An 18,548-nucleotide genomic window follows, 5' to 3' on the forward strand; every position below is an offset into this window, starting at 1 on the left:
ATTTCTTTCTACTTTCCACTGCTTCTCGTTTTAATCCCCATGTTTTGAGAAAAAAATTAATAATGTATCAAGGTGAACCAATTGCCGACAACAGCTTTCTATTGAATAAATGTATAAAGAAACAAAAAAAAAATATATATATTTATTCTTTAGAGCTTTCTTAAGACTTCCGCTGACGTATAAGGGAGCAACATCCTTTCTATTTTTTGAATTATGAATAATTTTTTTAAATAACAAAAGTTTTCTCCTTAAATTTCCTTCTGATTAACCTAAAAAATATTTTCCAAGCTTTACAACGGAGAAAATCGAAGATATTATCCAGCACTGTAGGTCTAACCAAATTTTCCGTCTGTTCTGTTTCATGAAAAATACTTTAGAAGTCACACAGATGATTACGGTGGTCTAAATTGGAGAGTGGACCATCGTTTTACAAATGGAAATGGTTTTTTTGCATCAGTTTGGATAGTTAGTCGGTGTTGAAGGCGCCAACCAAAAAAACACTTGCGTGTTTTTCACTTTCAGAATGTTCTAGGAGAGACTGAAAGCGTTAGCTGCTATTAAATTTGTTCTTCTAGTGTCTTGGTTACGGGTAATATGGGGTTCTGGGGGTCACGAGGAAGTGGTTAGGCTGGCCAAATAGGGAGCCTTTTCTTCCCTTTATTGGTCCTGAACCTGCTATGGGACAATGTCCAGGTACCTCAGAATGGTGGACAGCCTCGCAGCATTCATTCTTATGGGCTGTCGACATTGTGGATTCGAGACTCATAGAGTCATCAGCGAGAAACTTTTTCTGACTTCTAGTTTGTTTCCTCACAGGACATTTTGTGAAGGTAGTTCTATAGAATATAGGCTCATGCCTCATATCTTTTGTGGAATTTGTGAGACAAAAAAGGGAGAACATCGATTTTTTTGAAAAGGTATATTGAGTTTACAGTTTTTGAATCCAAAATGGCTTAGTCCCACAAGAATGATTGTTTTTATCCTATACTTTGTCGCTGTTATTGTTTTTCGCGGTAGCAAATAGAGTGGTTTTGGAAAAATTGTACAAATTTTCCTCTTCCCAGCATTGATTCTTCTATAAACATGAATTTGCTTAATTTATCTATTTATAAAACTATCACTTTTAATAATAGTTTCGGAAAAACTGTATTTTACAGGAAAGAATTGCCGTGTTTGGTATAAGTTCTAGTAAGAATGGCGTCAGACAATGTAGACCTATTTACGCTAATTTCCACTTCAAAAAAATAAAAATAAATAAAAGAAGTGTTATTTACTATATAAATGCTTCATTTACCAAATCGATTAACTCCACAAAACAAAAAGCTGAAAAAAGTAGTAGGTATATATTGTTTTTTAAAATTCCTTGTTAAACAATAAATTCAGATAAACGATGTAGACTAAATTGCTGCAGATATATCTTTTATCTTATGACTTATTAAAAGAATAAGATGTAACATATCGTTATAATGCTTCTGTGGAAATTAGAATGCAACTGATTAATCTCTTTCTTCGTGATGGGGCAACCACAATAACCAGTTTACTGTTATTGTCTCGTATTACATTGTTGCATTAAAAAGAAAAGTTTATTGTGTATAAAAAAAAAGTCGTCAATTGCGTTAATTACAGTTTACATTAAAGTAAGGGAGTTTATCGATTAACTCCTGAAATAAATTATTCATTATTCAATGGCAAAAATATTTTGTCATTTAGTAGTGTTAATACTTATTATCAGTGAAATTTGTTTTGATTATTATACAGTTAGAGGCATTAAAATTTAATAAAATTCATAAATTTGTAATTTAATCGATTTGGCAAGTGAAGCAATCATGTGTGCAAGCTTGTGTCATGACTATATAGCAGCACTGGAAGGTAACACACAATGGCTATGACGTATCGTAGAATTACATTAAACAGTAGTAATTCAATTTTCCACCAAATCTGTGACACACTACAAATTACCATTTTAAACAAGTGGAAAAACAAGAAGTGCTTCTATATTAGCCTGCCTGGTTATACAACATGATTAGCTCTAGTATGACAAGGGTATGTATTTCCCTCTTTTCTATAAAACACACACATTCACACAAATAAGTAGATAGTTCTGCACTCCATGTACTACGTGATGTGTATAACAATTCGAAAAATTGCTATTCCTTCTGAGATATTCATTTGAATTTCAGATAGGTATCATCCACTAGATTCTAGATAGAAACTAGGCAATAATCAATTCCAATTTACAGTTTCTAGTTAAAGCTTGTTACGTACTAGTTAACTTTTTTTTATTCTCTCTATACTAGTAAGAGGAAGTTAGGAAATAGTGCACATTTTCATTATATCTCATTTTCGCATGAAATTTAAGCATCAAACTTCACTGAAAACGAAAAAAAAAAAGTGTTTACAACTTTTTCTGCACGTGTTCGCAAAAGTGTGTTAGAAACAAAATGAAAGAAAGACAAAGTAGCAGATTCTGTTCTTCTGTCCGTCTGTAGAGTTGATATTTCAGCATAAATGAATCAGATATCAACTATCTCTACAATTTTGGAGACATTAGAACTGGAGATATAGTGGTTTGAAATTTAACCAGGTTTACATAACTCGCTAACTTTGAGTCTTAATATTGCATTTCCAACCGATCAGATTTCAATGAAATTGTACACAATATTAGATACCTACTATCTCTACAACTGGATGAAATCTTAACATTTCGGAGACATTAGAACTGGAGATATAGTGGTTTGAAATTTAACCAGGTTTACATAACTCGCTAACTTTGAGTCTTAATATTGCATTTCCAACCGATCAGATTTCAATGAAATTGTACACAATATTAGGTACCTACTATCTCTACAACTGGATGAAATCTTAACATTTCGGAGACATTAGAACTGGAGATATAGTGGTTTGAAATTTAACCAGGTTTACATAACTCGCTAACATTGAGTCAATATTGCATTTCCAACCGATCAGATTTCAATGCAATTGTACACAATACTAGGTAACTACTATCTCTACAACTGGATGAAATCTTAACATTGCGGAGACATTAGAACTGGAGATATGGTGGTTTGAAATATTCCAGGATTACATCACTCGCTAACTTTGAGTCTTAATATTTCACTTCCTACCGATCAGATTTCAATGCAATTGTACACAATACTAGGTAACTACTATCTCTACAATTGAATGAAATTACAACATTTCGGAGACATTAGAACTGGAGATATAGTGGTTTGAAATTTTCCAGGTTTACATAACTCGCTAACTTTGAGTCTTAATATTTCACTTCCTACCGATCAGATTTCAATGAAATTGTACACAATATTAGATACCTACTATCTCTACAACTGGATGAAATCTTAACATTTCGGAGACATTAGAACTGGAGATATAGTGGTTTGAAATTTAACCAGGTTTATATAACTCGCTAACTTTGAGTCTTAATATTTCACTTCCTACCGATCAGATTTCAATGAAATTGTACACAATATTAGATACCTACTATCTCTACAACTGGATGAAATCTTAACATTTCGGAGACATTAGAACTGGAGATATAGTGGTTTGAAATTTAACCAGGTTTACATAACTCGCTAACTTTGAGTCTTAATATTGCATTTCCTACCGATCAGATTTCAATGAAATTGTACACAATATTAGATACCTACTATCTCTACAACTGGATGAAATCTTAACATTTCGGAGACATTAGAACTGGAGATATAGTGGTTTGAAATTTAACCAGGTTTACATAACTCGCTAACTTTGAGTCTTAATATTGCATTTCCAACCGATCAGATTTCAATGAAATTGTACACAATATTAGATACCTACTATCTCTACAACTGGATGAAATCTTAACATTTCGGAGACATTAGAACTGGAGATATGGTGGTTTGAAATATTCCAGGATTACATCACTCGCTAACTTTGAGTCTTAATATTTCACTTCCTACCGATCAGATTTCAATGCAATTGTACACAATACTAGGTAACTACTATCTCTACAATTGAATGAAATTACAACATTTCGGAGACATTAGAACTGGAGATATAGTGGTTTGAAATTTTCCAGGTTTACATAACTCGCTAACTTTGAGTCTTAATATTTCACTTCCTACCGATCAGATTTCAATGAAATTGTACACAATATTAGATACCTACTATCTCTACAACTGGATGTTAATCTTAACATTTCGGAGACATTAGAACTTGAGATATAGTGGTTTGAAATTTAACCAGGTTTATATAACTCGCTAACTTTGAGTCTTAATATTTCACTTCCTACCGATTAGATTTTGATGAAATTGTACACAATGCTAGATATTAACTATCTCCACAATTGAGTGAAATTTCAACATTTTGGCGACATTAGAACTGGATATATCGTGGTTTGAAGTTTTCTATGTTTACATAACTTACCAATTTTTGACCGACGTAAACATTATTGATAACAATACCTAGATTTTTTGTGCATTCTTCTTAGATTAGGGCAGTGACGTGGATTTAAGCGTTAGTTAATGTATTCTATTGGAAAATAGACTAGCTTTGATTAATTTGTTAGTTCGTGAATTTACGTATTACAATAGTAATAATTCTTGATAATTTTTTAATTATATAAGGAAGAGATTTTTTTTAACATCTAAAGTTTTTCGTCTCTCGTTTTTATCAGCATAAGTGACTTATTTGATTGTTTTAGTAAGTAATTTGAAGTGGTTTTTGTTGGTGATCAACGCGCTAATTAATGGGGCAGGTTTTAATTGAAAGGTTTTATTTTAAAATCAAATAGGAATTTGAAAAATTTAAAACCTATGGCATTAAAAGATATGTATTCTGAAACGAGCTTTCCACGACATCTGTTGCGTGATGCAGCAACTAACTTCCATGGTTATTTCTACTAATTTGTTTAGATTCCTAATAGGTACTATTTTTTATATATTCTTTTAAATTTTTAGTTAATGATTATTCTTGAACTAATTTAATGATATGAAAAAGTCAAATAAATTAATGTTTGGTAATTTATTAATTTTTATATTATTGGTAATCAATTATACTTGAATAAAAAATATGTTTAGTTAGCTATCATCATCATGGTGTTTATAGAAGTTCTGAGTCTTATCTTTAATGTTTGAATTCAGACATTCGCTTAAAATTTTGTATATGATTATCTACATTTTTATTACTGTTCTGAAGAACTATAGTAATTATGATGTCACATATTTGTAACTTACTTTTAAAGGGGAATGTATAATTTGAGGTTCTATTTTTACTGAAATCATTTATTTTTTTGGAATTGATTTTTATATTTGGGTGTGTGTTTGAGTGTATTCACTTTTTTATTAATTTGCCTTTGTGGAACTACAGTTTATCTGTAAAATTTGTGTTGTAGATATGTTTTAAAAAATAATAATAATTGCTAGAAATTAGCCTCTGCCTACCATAACCTTTCGGTGGTGTCACGATGTTAGCAAGCTAGTGATTATTGGCCTTTTCAAGCAATTATGGAATTATGAGGTACCACAGAGGAATCTTTGAGCTTTTAGACAGGAGAGGCCGTAAGTTAGGGACAGCTGACCAGCCACTTCTTTTGGGAATTATCTCTCCTAGAAGTTTCTCAGTGTTCTCCATTCTGAGAAAATTCAAAACCCTCGTAGAGACAACAAAGGTGATTGATTGTGCAGATATTTGAGTTTAGAAAACTAACAGCCTTATTTTTCTTTTACACATACACTTTACTGCTGTACGAATATTGTGGCATAATAGATCTTTTAAGTTCCAGTGGTTTTTGGATTTAATATATTAAACCAGAGTAAGATCCCCTGTTAACCAATCAGTAAAAGCCAACTAGGCAGAGAGAGAATTCGTCTTTCTGTCTGACTTTAGCATAACTTTAAAACAAAACTTCGCAGTAAGTTTAATTTTTATATTTGGTTCAGGAGGGCCACCATATTTTTGGGACAAAATTAGCCAACCATAATTGATTCTTTACTAGCTCAATTTTTCATTTTTTGAGTTTTTTTTTCGAAAACAATTCCTATTCTTTTCTTTGAATTTGGTATATCTATTGCCCAAAAAAAGTTATCATCTTTTATGTAATACATTTTATTTGGGGAAAGAAGTTATTTAGAGATATTCGGGGATGAATTGACTTTAAAGGTCCTTTTCAATGGGATGAAAAATTATGGCCAGTTTCAGTCTTGAAAAACTTTATTACGCCCTAGGGACTAGGGTCATCTTCAGGGCTAATTTACAATATACAGTTTTACATCATTTTGGTGTGTCTTCTGTCTTGTCTGTTCATGGGCTCTATCCAGTCTCTAATGATGTAAAACAGTATATTGTAAATTAGCCTTGAAGATGACCCTAGTCCCTAGGTCGAAAGCTCGGCATAATAAAGTTTATCATGACTGAAACTGGCATTTATTTTTCATCCTATTGAAACTATGATTCAGTCTCCAAAAATAATGAACAGTCCTTTTCAATGTTATGTTCTGGTCCTATATCTGCCAAAAAAAGGAGTTTTGGTGCTGCCTTGTCTTGCCAGGGCGTTGGTCACCTTACATTTCCTTACAAACAGCCACTATTCCTCGGTAACTATAATAAGGAAACTTATTTTCTCTACCATAGTTCATTGAGCTTGCGAGGTAATCCTAGGCCATCGCCAACTGATAACACTGGAGTCCTATAATAGCAGACTGGGCAAACGGAATGAATTATTTACTCTTTTGGTCTTGATATTTCTTGGTAGAGATTAAACAGAACGTATCTTCCTAAAAGGCGATCAGGTAGAGGAGCCCTTTTTGAACAATAAAACAGGATCTTTCACTGCTGTTGCAGTAGACAGAAACTTGTAAGTAATAGCCCGGAAAACTTCTCTTCTTCCCGATAAAAGAGATATACATTTTTTAGGATGTCTCTCCCAAAAAAGAAAAAAAGATTACCAAGGCACAACGTTTGCTAAAAACCACTCAATTTTAAATTCATCAAACTCTTAAAACAATACTTTTTTTTTGAAATTTCAACATCGCAAAATTTCACCCAACCTGCTACAGTTTCTCTTATAAACGTAGGAGAATATTATAATTTTCTAGAAATTAGATATATAAGGTACCTGCCTCTTTGTAACCTGTCTTCAAAAGTGCGCGCGCATCCTCTACAATTATGACGTCATCCAGTTTTAGTTATATATGTTCAAGCATGGCTCTTCTTTATGTTTCACCTTTTCACCAATGTTCCCCCTAACGCCTGCATATCTATGGGGATCAGTTAGTGGATCTTCTTCATCCAAAAAAGGACTTTGGGGAAGTTACTAGATTAAGAGTGCAATAATGGATTGGAATGTTTAAATCCATGGATATAACTATGCTGCTATTGGATTTTTACCATTATTTGTGGATGTTTCACTTAGAACACTGACCGTTTAAACTTTTTTGCGCACTAAACACAATCCTCTTCCCCCTTCGAAAATAATAACAAAATTAGTAATTTTTTGTTTTTTTAAATCACAATTTCAGGTATATTAAATGGTAGTGATTTGAAGAAGGACAAGAGAAGACTAAAAGAAACTTTTGTTGGTCCGAACAGAACTGCTTGGGACATCCCCTTATGGGACTTCACTAACGAGAAGACGTCGCATTCACTCGCACAGTCAATATCTCTTTCTTCCACGCTCACTATCCAAAGACGTTCACTAGCTCTTCTCTAATTAGTGACCGAATCCCTTCAAAAACAAGTTTATGCTTTTCTTCTCTTTCGTTCGATATCTCATTATTTCTGGCGGTGTGTGTGTGTGTGTGTATTTGATAGTTAGTGGTGTGTTGAGTAAGAGAAAGAAAAGGTTTATAAAGAGAGAGAGATAGATCGCGAGAGAAAGAGCGAAGGGACGAAGAGTGTGGGTAAGTGTTGCCTTAGTAACAAGGGCAGCGCTTTGCTCGCCCCCCCCCCTCACTTACATGTCGCTGCAAGACATGTACAAAGAAGTATAAAAACAGAAAAACACAGAAAGAGTGGGGGAACGTAGGCAAACTTTTTTTTTTTATTGTATACTCTTCAACAGCAATTGAGTCTGCAATAACCACTTCTGCAGAAGCAAAACGTTGCTAAGCGCTCTCCAGTCCAGTTTGTTTTTTTTTTTTTTTTTTAGAAGAAGGTTTTTCACTAGTTAAGAAACGAAACTTGTGCAGTCTGTACACATGGGAACTGCAAAGTAGGCAGTCACTTTATCCCCACCAACGCCGTCGGTTCATATCTCGTGGGGGTGGGGAATTCAAGAAAAATAAAATAAAAAGAAGCGTCATTCACACATTCTCTGGAGAGTGTCCATGACGTAGTTATTTCTAATGAGCTAGTGAAATAAAAAAGGAAGCTTGGATGTATATTGGAAGGTAAGTCCAAATTGGTTTTAGCTGTACATAGATTGAGAAGCAGTAAATTTAACAAAAAAGCAAAAGTAGTAAAAGCACAAACTATTGGTTATCCAACATTTACAGAAAAAAAAAAAGTTTGGATACCGCCCAGAACTGTGACTTTAATACTGACCAAGACAAAACAAAAAACAAAAAATGCTCTTTACACCATAATTTTTAGCATAACTGGGTTTCTAGATTAGTTTCTAGAGCGCTATCTGGGCAATAAAACGCGAGGCGTCCATGGTCTACAAAAAAATGTGAAAGCACAAGTACATCCATATTCTTCAGACCTACTAACTAATTAGTAGAGAATATTCTAATGGTGGGTGGGTGAGAATGAACGACACGTGACTAGAAGACACGTTGATTTGACACGTGCCCAACTAATAACGCTTAAGTCGGCAGCGCCTGTCCTGTATTCTTCAAGGGCAAGTTGAAGTAGCTTGTTATTATACTACTACAGAGCCATCATTGAGGGGGGGTGCCCCTCAATTGTTTGTTCAAGATTTTACAAAAATCTGCAAGTTTTTTTTTTTTTTCATTGCATTTTGCTCTGTTTATTGCACAATGGATGTCTGCATTGTTGAGTGCAGGAGTTTGGTTTAGTAATGTAGTTTATAGATATACGCAGCCATATTTGTGCATACATCCTAGCTATTAGAAATCGATGCAATCGATTTCATTTTTAATTTACTGATTTGATTGTTGATGATACATTGGTTTTTCTTTAAGGACAGTAGTTACGGCTAAGCCTACCCAAAATATTTTTCAAATAAAGAAACCTAACTTTTCTTATTCTTTCATAGCTACCTATATAACAGCATGCAAATGCAATTTTGATTTTAAAAAAATTTTTTTTTCAGTTTCGTCCTGTAATTTCTCTTTCTGGATGATCAATTTCCCAAATTTGGAATTTTAATTATATTTTCAATTCGCAAGAATATTTCCTGGATGGTGAGTCCGTCTATTACCTCATGTATGATATGGTAAAAAGTAACCAACCAGCTGAAATTGTGAGCTATACTGCAACTATTGATGTAAGTTCAAAACGTCCGAACACAGCTTATGTTTCTAAATATTCGATAACGAGATGTGACAGCTGATACACCTCCATTAGAAAATAAGATATTTACCCAATTAATACAAAATTCTTTTGTAAAAAAAAAAAATTATCTAAAAATTATATCGAATAGAACAGGATTGTAGTAAGGAAAAATATCTGGAATATTTTTGTAACTTGCCTTTCCAATTAAAAGACAGGATAAATCGTTCAGTGAAAACTAGATCAAGAGTCCTTCCTTTCCAGAATTAGGTTTTTTATTTCATTTTATTTTTCTCCCCTCCTCCCAAGAATACTTGGTGTAGGTTTCTGCTGTTTTCAACGACCTCTGAATCGATATCACCTCCAAATATCGAAGATAGTTCAATTTATAACCTACCAGTGGCAGAACTAACTTTACCAAAATAGTTTGTTTTTTTAGGTGAACGGGCCTACTTTTAACAACACTGAAAATATACATGGTTCCCCCCTGAAATCTTAGTGCTCCGGATGTTGAGAATAAAATGGAAGAAGAACAACTGTAAACTGATAAAATAGATAATATATTCTTGTGTTTTAATGGATTTGTGAGGCTAAAATTTTTCTTTGTAACATATTAATCGAAAGATCTCATCTGATTAAAAATAAACTCTGGCTAGTTCAAAAACTGTGTAAAAAAAAAAGAAAGAAGAAGTGTCTTACGATCTATTCTCTGCCTCTACTCGTGGTAAAAGAAGTTATTCCTACTCTACCAAATGGTCAAGGGACACCCACATTCCTTTCACCTCATTAGCAGCAAACTTCCCGGTAATAACTTTCTTTCTCCTGTCGATGGGAGAGAAAATAATAAAAAAGAAGGTATAAACAAAACAGAACAAAATACAAGCTTTTAATTCACTTTTTATTTCATTGTTACAATACTTCGTAATCGTTGCAAAAATTGTGTGTGAAATATTCTGGTTTGTAGGCGCTGAACTCAACGCTTTTCGAACTACACCACAACCAAATAGATCTAATCTGCCCATTCATAGCTCCCTTAGATTCTACTAGGATGTTCTAGGAAGACCGGGATTTTCAGCATTTAGGTATAACCACTCCTTGGAGTCAAATCATTACCAACTGAAATTGCAAGTTTTCAAGCCAGAGGTATGAATCATCTAAATCATTTCTTATTAGAATAATAGTAATACAACAAAGAAAAATTAAAATCAGATTAAACTTGTTCACTGGAAAAGAAAATGAAATAAAAATGTCCAAATTCAAATAGAACTCTGTATTCCCTAGTGCATCTGGCGTTGTAACGTTCGGAAGAATCAGTATCCATTTAGTGTAATAATTCCGCCAATATCACAGAAAAGTACTCGAGAATTGTTTCAAGCAATTCTTTATTTATTTTTACAATTGGTGTTTTATATCTCAACTTAAACATGTGATTTTTTTAAAGTTAGTAACTAGATTAAACACCACCCCTCATCCATCAGTCTTTTCTAAATTGATCTCCCGTCCGAGTTACACTCGCTGATTCAGGCCTAGCTCCTTCAAATATCCTCGGTCTTTTTTTTTTTTTGCTTGACTCCTACAGTCAGCTAGTTGATGAGATACAAAATTATTTGATTCTGCCGTTAGTAATTGATTAATATCGTATGTCGCCTCCACAGCCCATAATATTCTCTATTTCCTTTACTCAAGAGAAGTGTTTCCCCTAGATTTTATTCTAATATCCTGTTAACATACATCAAGAAAGATTATTGAAAAAAAAAAAACCTATCGAAACGCTGTCAATTCTCCAGAAGCAAACCTAAAATCTGTTACGTAATTTTCAAGTGGTCAAAAACAGAGCAACATTTTCGAAAAAATGTAAATTACAACTTTCAACACAAATAATTTGTTTATATACACATACAGAAGCAATAATGTACAAAAAAAGTAATTTTTAAATTCATTTTCACATATTTAAGTTAACTTCGATTATGTAAAAACCTTAAACTGAACATAATTAAATGTAATTTGTACTGAGTCTGTGTCCAGGTGCTGATTCATCTTTCTCCCTTATTCCAGATTTCTTTCCTACTTCCAAAAAAAAAAAAAACAGATCTAGTTCAATCTTATTTTAAAAACAAACCTGAATTATAGAACTTCGGAATTTTGGTAGAAAAAAAATCTCTTTTTTTTTATTCCAATTAAGGAGAGAGATAGTTTCTTTATGCATAGTTACAATTGGAATTAATGGCTACCTTTTTTTATCAATGACCGGAGCAGAGATGTCACGATTGTAATCTATGAGAAATAGCATCAAGCTGCCTTGCAATCAACAATCAATTCTCTCTTAGTCAGCTGTCCTCAACAAAGGCGCTTTGAGTGCTTCAATCCTTTTAGGTTTTTGTTCTACATATGTATGTATAGACTGTGTGCTTAAATAAGTGGCAACCCCCCTATTGTTTACCTTTGTTTCTCAATTAATTTCTCATAAATAACTTTACTTATTTTTACTGTAATAAGTAAGGAATTAGAAATTTAATAAAGTCTACAAATGGTCATACAAAAACTTAATTCATGAAACAAACATTTATAAGCTACTAAGTACTTCAAACAATTTGATACTTTAAAATATTAGGCTATCTATTTATCATTGTTGCTGGTATGATGAGGTTTCTAAGGGGTTATAGAATATTGTGCATCGATTTTTAGTGTGTTAAGGTACTGATACTCAGGTATAATTACTTCTTTTTTTTCTTGCTATTCTGAGCGAAATTTTCATGTTCCTCATTCAATGGAAACCTCAAGCCTCGAAGAGTGTTTTTGGTGAAGTAATTCTTTTTGACAACTTAGGACGTCCTAGATAGATGTTCAGCAAGGTTTAGATCTGGAGTACATGCTGGCCATTCTGTCGACCGAAATTGAAATATTTTTTCAGGTAATTTAAAATAATTCTTATTAAATAACAGCCTCTGAAATAATGTCCTGAATCATCTAAGACTGCTATCGTCAAAGAGCTCTATAAAGAAAATTAATTCATTCGAACCTATCTAAGTACTATGACAGAAAAACCATAACTCTTCCACTTTCTAGCATCTTCTTTGAGAAAACTAAAGGATTTACAAGATTTAGATGAATTTTCAGTGAAATAATATTTTCTATCATTTTTCTGTGCATCTGCTTAAGTCTAGAAAAGCATCAAAATTTCAGTTGTGTAAAAAAAAAAAAAAATTCAATCTTTAACGGAAGTGATACTTATACCTCTCACGTCATTGTCTTCAAAATACTGGTATTTATTATTATTTTAAAAAAGGGCAAAAATGAGGAGGCTTAAAATATCTCCCTTCAATCAATCTTCCAAAATTCAAACTCCCTAGTGTTGGTTAAAGCAATTAATTAGAAAATGATGTCACTTTTTTTTGCCGCACATTATATATTTTATAAATAAATTTATATTAAATCTAGCGGGAACATTTCACACAAATTTGTTCTTTCCACAAAAGTTACAAGACAAAAATAGCATTTAATTCCCTGCTGATCTTATTTGTAAAAAATAAAGATTTTAGGCCATAAATGCCCCCCCCCAAAAAAAAAGGTAGGTAACTTAGTGTTTATCCAGATACTTAATTTTTGGTTCACTGAAATCGATTCTTAATGAACAGTAAAAAAAATAGTTTTTTGATTCAACCAGAAAATAAATCTGAATGCATCACTGAATAAATCTATTTATTGTTCAACAGTTACATTGTCTATAGATTTTCATGATCGATTAACGGGTAATAGACACCCGGTGAACCCATCTCTTTCACCCATGGAAAGTAACTTACACGATAATGTTTCTTCGTTTTATTTGAATTCTTTTTAATGCACGGTATCAACGTATTAGTTTCAGGAGTACAATAGTTAACTTGGCCATTACTGTGTACAGTTTTAAATGGTAATTGTGTTAAATGGTTTGTGTCGAACAAATAGGTGAAATCTTCTAAGTCAATATCCATTGGTTCATCTATAATCGTTTGATCAATATCCATTGGCTCTGGTGAATCTATTGGTTCAAGGAATTTCCTCCCATCAATTGGAGTCCACATTGTCAGTTTTGGCTAATTTCGCTTCTTTATCCAACAATTTCTTTCGCCCAAGAAGTTAGAAAAAATGCTGTTTATTTTTGTACAGAACTGAGCATTTTATAGTTTTAATAAACAGAACTTCTACTGGTAGATCATTTTTTTAAATATGTAACAGTTAAAAAAAATACTTGAGAACATAATTCAACTGACATAATTTTCTAAATATTCACCTTTTTCCTTTTTTAAATATTCATATTTGGAATTTTTATGATTCAATGATTATTACTTTTTCTTCTCCATCATTGATGCGTTCATAGAGCAGGCAAATTGTTGTTGGTGTTAGTGTTCTGTAAAAGTTTCATTCTGTAATGCGTAGTGTGTGGGTGTGTTTTGTGCACTACGAAATGTGTTGATGTTTATTTTAACCGAATTTCATGTCAAAAATATTTCATATATTTCCAGGGTTACTTAAAAAACATGAAAAAGTAAGTCTGATTTATTTATCGATGCAAATATTTCATGGTAAAAGTCAATAATTACTAACTCTTGCATGCTTATGAATGGTAATAAAGTCAAAGTTTATTAAAAAATAATCCAAATTTTGTTTATTCATGAAATGATGTGTAAAACACTACACGATTTTTCACTTAAATTACATAAATTTTCTTAGAACTTAACAGTTTTCCAGAAAAATAGGAAGAAAATAGAAAATTTATTCAGTCGAGTGGCAATTTCACTTGATCGACTTTTTTTTAGAATTTTATTTACAACTTTAATCGCTAAAAATCCGGAGGCTTGGGCCTCTAGCTTCAAGACGGTGGGCGAATAGCGAGTGGCCAGCAAATATGCAGGTCAGAAACGACTCCGAACCATGGGGAGTATACCTGCAACGAGGGAATCATCATTAAATACCACAAGTGCTCCATGAACTCTGGTAGAAATATGGTAACTACCCTCCCTTCAGTAAGCACTGCCAAACCCCAGAGCAAGAGCTGTAGAAAAGGCTACCTATATAATAGGGGGGAGTCCCTCCAAATCCATGGAAGGAACTCGGTCCTCCAAGGAAATTACTGACTAATGTTAGTAATGCCTATTTTTCCCGGCGGGTTTTTCTAAATTAAGTGCAGTGGTCAGAGGCGACTAGCGATTTCCATACTTATCTGTAAATTTTTCATATTAACCATTTTAAATAAAATCTAAGGCCTACACCGAGGCAGAACATAGGGTAAACTTGAAACATGAAATTTTTCATTTGTTGAAGTCATTCATTACATTTTAATTTTTGAACCAACTGTAAAATGTATATACATATATTTTAATTCAATACAAAAGATTTCACATTTAGTCTACTTCTTTATTACAGCCTTACACCTCCATGTTCCTTTTAAGATTAGCTTCTTTTATCCCATCCATCCATTTCAACCTGCATCCACCTCTTTCTCTTCTTACCTTCATCCAGTGTTTGGTAGGTGAGCCTAGACGATCCTGCTGGGTCCATCCGCACTTTTGTCTGCTCTCTTCTTATAATTACGCCGAGTCTTTCTCTTTTCATTTCTCATACTTTAACTCTGTTACCTGGATTTGACTTTTATGTCTATTGGTAAGTGCCCAGGACTTGCAAGCATAGGTAAGAATGTAGGGAAGAACCTTCTTCAAACTGAACAAACATCTCATATTTGGTTATTTGTTCTAAATATACTTAAAATGCGTAATAGTTGGTTGCAATATAGTAGAGAAATATTATTTACTAAGTATTCAAAAGTATTGATTTTTGGACTGCGTCTTATATTTTTGTTACAAATTGATTTTCTACTATCACTAAATAATCGGCCCATTATTACACTAAATTTAGGAAAGGAATAATCCTTTATATAGGGAAGAACGTTAATCGCTAATAATAATAATAAACAAACAGATAATGTAATACATTTATAAATTTATTCTTTATTTCACAATAAATACAAGTTTATTTATTTATTTTTCTAGTTTCTTAGTTGTTTATTTTTTTTTTAAGTTGGTTCTTTATGAAATACTTACAGGACAAATAGTAAAAAAACTCTAAACTATAGTTTTAAAAGCAATAGTTATAATTAAAAATCCTGACGTTACATATTTACCTACTAAATAAATTTAAATAATTATATTAAAAGTTAGCAACCTTTTAAATATTATTTAAAAATTTAGGCATCACTGTTCTGTAACCTAAAAGAAACCTCCTTAAACTTCTTATCACGATGCAGACGCGGTGTGACAAAGTTTGTAATGAATATTTTTAAATAACTCCTGGCTACATTAAATCAATTGTACGAAACTAACTGATAAAACTTACTTAAATCTTATAGTAAAATAGGTGCAACTAATCTGCGGAAAGGTTATAAGTGCTGTCAGTTAAGAAAACGGTAATAAGTTCAGTATACATCTCAGAATAATTTGTACAAAATTAAATGATGCAAATTTTAATCTCCACATCATTGCCAGTGTGTTGTGGGCGTACATTCTCATTTACTGCATTTTCATAATTTCTTGGCTAAATCTTTAAGATTATGTTTATCCAGAGATGGGCAATTTAACTTCTAAAGGATTCAAAACAAACCAAGTAAGTTATATCAACATTTGTTTATTTGATTTAAACGCTAAGTCTACAACACTAAATTTAACCTCTTTTTAACCAGACCTCAGTTGCCTTTTATTAGGATCTATGAAAGTAAAGGGATATTGGCTATGATTTGATATATTTTCTTGTTGCTGAATTAAATTTACAATTCATAAATTGTAAATAGTACTTAGTTTATTAAAAGTACTTAGTACTTTTATTATCCAAAAAGATAAATTTTATCGTTAGCTACAATTCTAATTTCCAGAGTTGTTGACATTTTGAACCTAAATTTATTACCCTTCTTTGCCGTTTATAATTGGTCAACAGCTTGCTCTCTGTACCACATTCCACTAGGATAATGTAATTTGTCAATAAATAGAAAATTTTGGTGTTTTAAATAATTGAGTTGGGTTTAGATTTCCTTACATATTTAGTAGTTTTTTTGTGCTTTCTAAAGATTTTAAAGTTTTACTTTTTAAATAATTCTAATTCATTAAAATATTTGATCATTTCTTTCTATTAACGCCCTAATCATTCATACACTAATGCAACTACGTGGGATTAGCTGACAAACAATAGCCTGGTCTCCAGCATCTCAAACCCACTCATTCCCATTTAATAAAGACTCGTGATAACAACACTAATACTTAAAACTTCTATTCGTAATAGTTTTCAGTGGCTGTAGTCACTCACATACTTGACAATCTACTAATCTGTACTTAGTTAAAAACTTACTTAGAAAGAAATAAATGCTCTCGTTAACAGTGTACCGTGTTTGATTTCTATTGTGTAAGATTGATATTTAGTTTCGAGTTCAAATTCTCTAATTAAAACTGATCAATTTAAGATGATTGATAGAAATCCGAATAACACCTACAGAAAAATATTCACTATTGTTACATTATTATCAAAGAAGTGATTGTATTGTTAACATGATACGAACAACAAATCAACTATTCAGAAAGTGAAGATTCATTTTAATGTGAAATATTGAGAGGTTATAAAATATGTAGTTTTTTTTTTCAAATATGTCTTTATTTTATTAAAATATGTATGTACATTACTTTTTTCCTGGCAACATACTTCTCAAACTTAATTTAATTGAAACCTTAAGTATAATTATGAATTATAAAACTCTTTACTGCAATTCTCAACTTTTAAATGGTACATTTTTCTTAATCGAGTCTTAAATGTTACTAATGCAGTGTTCACTTTCCAGTGCTTTTCCTATGGGCTCTTTCTATAGCCCTTTGCTGGCTTGCTGCTCAATAAAGTTCAGCTTTCATCTGGAATAATTACCTTTGAGGACTCTTCTTTACATTGACCGTAAATGTGCTGAGGTGATTCGCATCTATTCCTACTCCTACCACAGTAAGGACATCCATGAACCTACCATACTGCCTGATCTTCATCTCGTGGAGCTGTTCTTCAGGTAATCTTATCCACTATTTAGTACTTTTAAAGGCATGCAACAGTAAATGAAACCTTTTTCTGGTAGCTTTCTTTTCCTTTCAAAAGTTTTAATTTTGTTGAAAGAAGTTTTTTAATTTTATTGAAAAATACGTCAACCGTACATATAAATACTGCATTATTTTTCAATCCCATATAACTGTTAAAATTTGTCAATAAATAAACCTAATTGTCAATAAAAATATGTGTTTAATTGAATTCATTACCATAGATAAAAAGGTTTTAGGTTCCTAAAAAAATTAGTTACGTTTAAATTTCAATGCTATAGCTAAAGTTATATTCATATTTCATTTTAATGAAAAATAGTTCATTAATTTACCTTTTTTCATTTTAATTAAGAAATTTAAACTAAATTGATCTTGTTTCAAGAAAATTGAATGCAAGATAATTTATTTTGATAGAAAAATACTTCATTTTAAAAAAGTAAGGTTTAATAATACAAAGTTTTCTATTGCTTCTTTCTACAATTAATTCTTTCAGGAGATTTAAGTTTTAATTTATCGTTTCAAAGAAGAGAATGCTTCTTAATAAACCATGATTACATTCTATAATGTTGATTTTCAGATTATAAGCAGCTAATAACGGTGTAGTGCAAGCAAAACTGTTCATCAACCTAAGCTAAAATGAAAAAGACAATGGGATTCTATCCGAAACAAATACACAAACAAAGTTTATTGATTGTTATTAAAAAAAAAAAATTATTGTAGTTGTAAAATGAATTGTAAAAACTTAATTTAACAGATGTAGCTTTTATGTAAACAAAAAAGGATGTATAGTTGGTAACAGAATAAAAAAAAACGTTATACTTGAAAAAATGTTTTTATTTACCTAATTTTACATTAATTTAATGATTATACATTTTAAAAATCAAAATTGATTTAAAAATAACCAAATATTTAAAAGATATACAAAGAAAAATGGTTAAAACACTAAAAATTAAGAATAGTTCCAAAAATCGCCACCAGGTAGCAGCACTTGCTGGACTTGTATATATA

The 18,548-nt window shown here is 31.8% G+C and overlaps 1 long non-coding RNA gene across 4 annotated transcripts; it reads left to right on the forward strand.

Annotated features, from left to right (window-relative positions):
• Nucleotides 1–1,848: 1,848 nt before the first annotated feature.
• On the forward strand, nucleotides 1,849–18,368 carry LOC141448581 (uncharacterized). Of its 4 annotated transcripts, XR_012455140.1 has the most exons (8): nucleotides 1,849–2,043; nucleotides 7,512–8,381; nucleotides 9,269–9,442; nucleotides 9,887–10,302; nucleotides 10,412–10,590; nucleotides 12,229–12,358; nucleotides 17,303–17,515; nucleotides 18,118–18,368. It is a non-coding gene; the product is annotated as an uncharacterized lncRNA (long non-coding RNA). The 4 variants fall into 4 exon arrangements; XR_012455138.1 differs by lacking the exon at nucleotides 12,229–12,358 and having other exon boundaries at nucleotides 1,850–2,043; XR_012455137.1 differs by lacking the exons at nucleotides 12,229–12,358; nucleotides 17,303–17,515; nucleotides 18,118–18,368 and having other exon boundaries at nucleotides 10,412–11,460.
• Nucleotides 18,369–18,548: the final 180 nt, after the last annotated feature.

This window comes from Rhodnius prolixus, unplaced genomic scaffold, assembly GCF_049639745.1.
Source record: "Rhodnius prolixus isolate KJV_2025 unplaced genomic scaffold, Rpr scaffold_2, whole genome shotgun sequence".
Lineage (NCBI taxonomy): Eukaryota > Metazoa > Arthropoda > Insecta > Hemiptera > Reduviidae > Rhodnius > Rhodnius prolixus.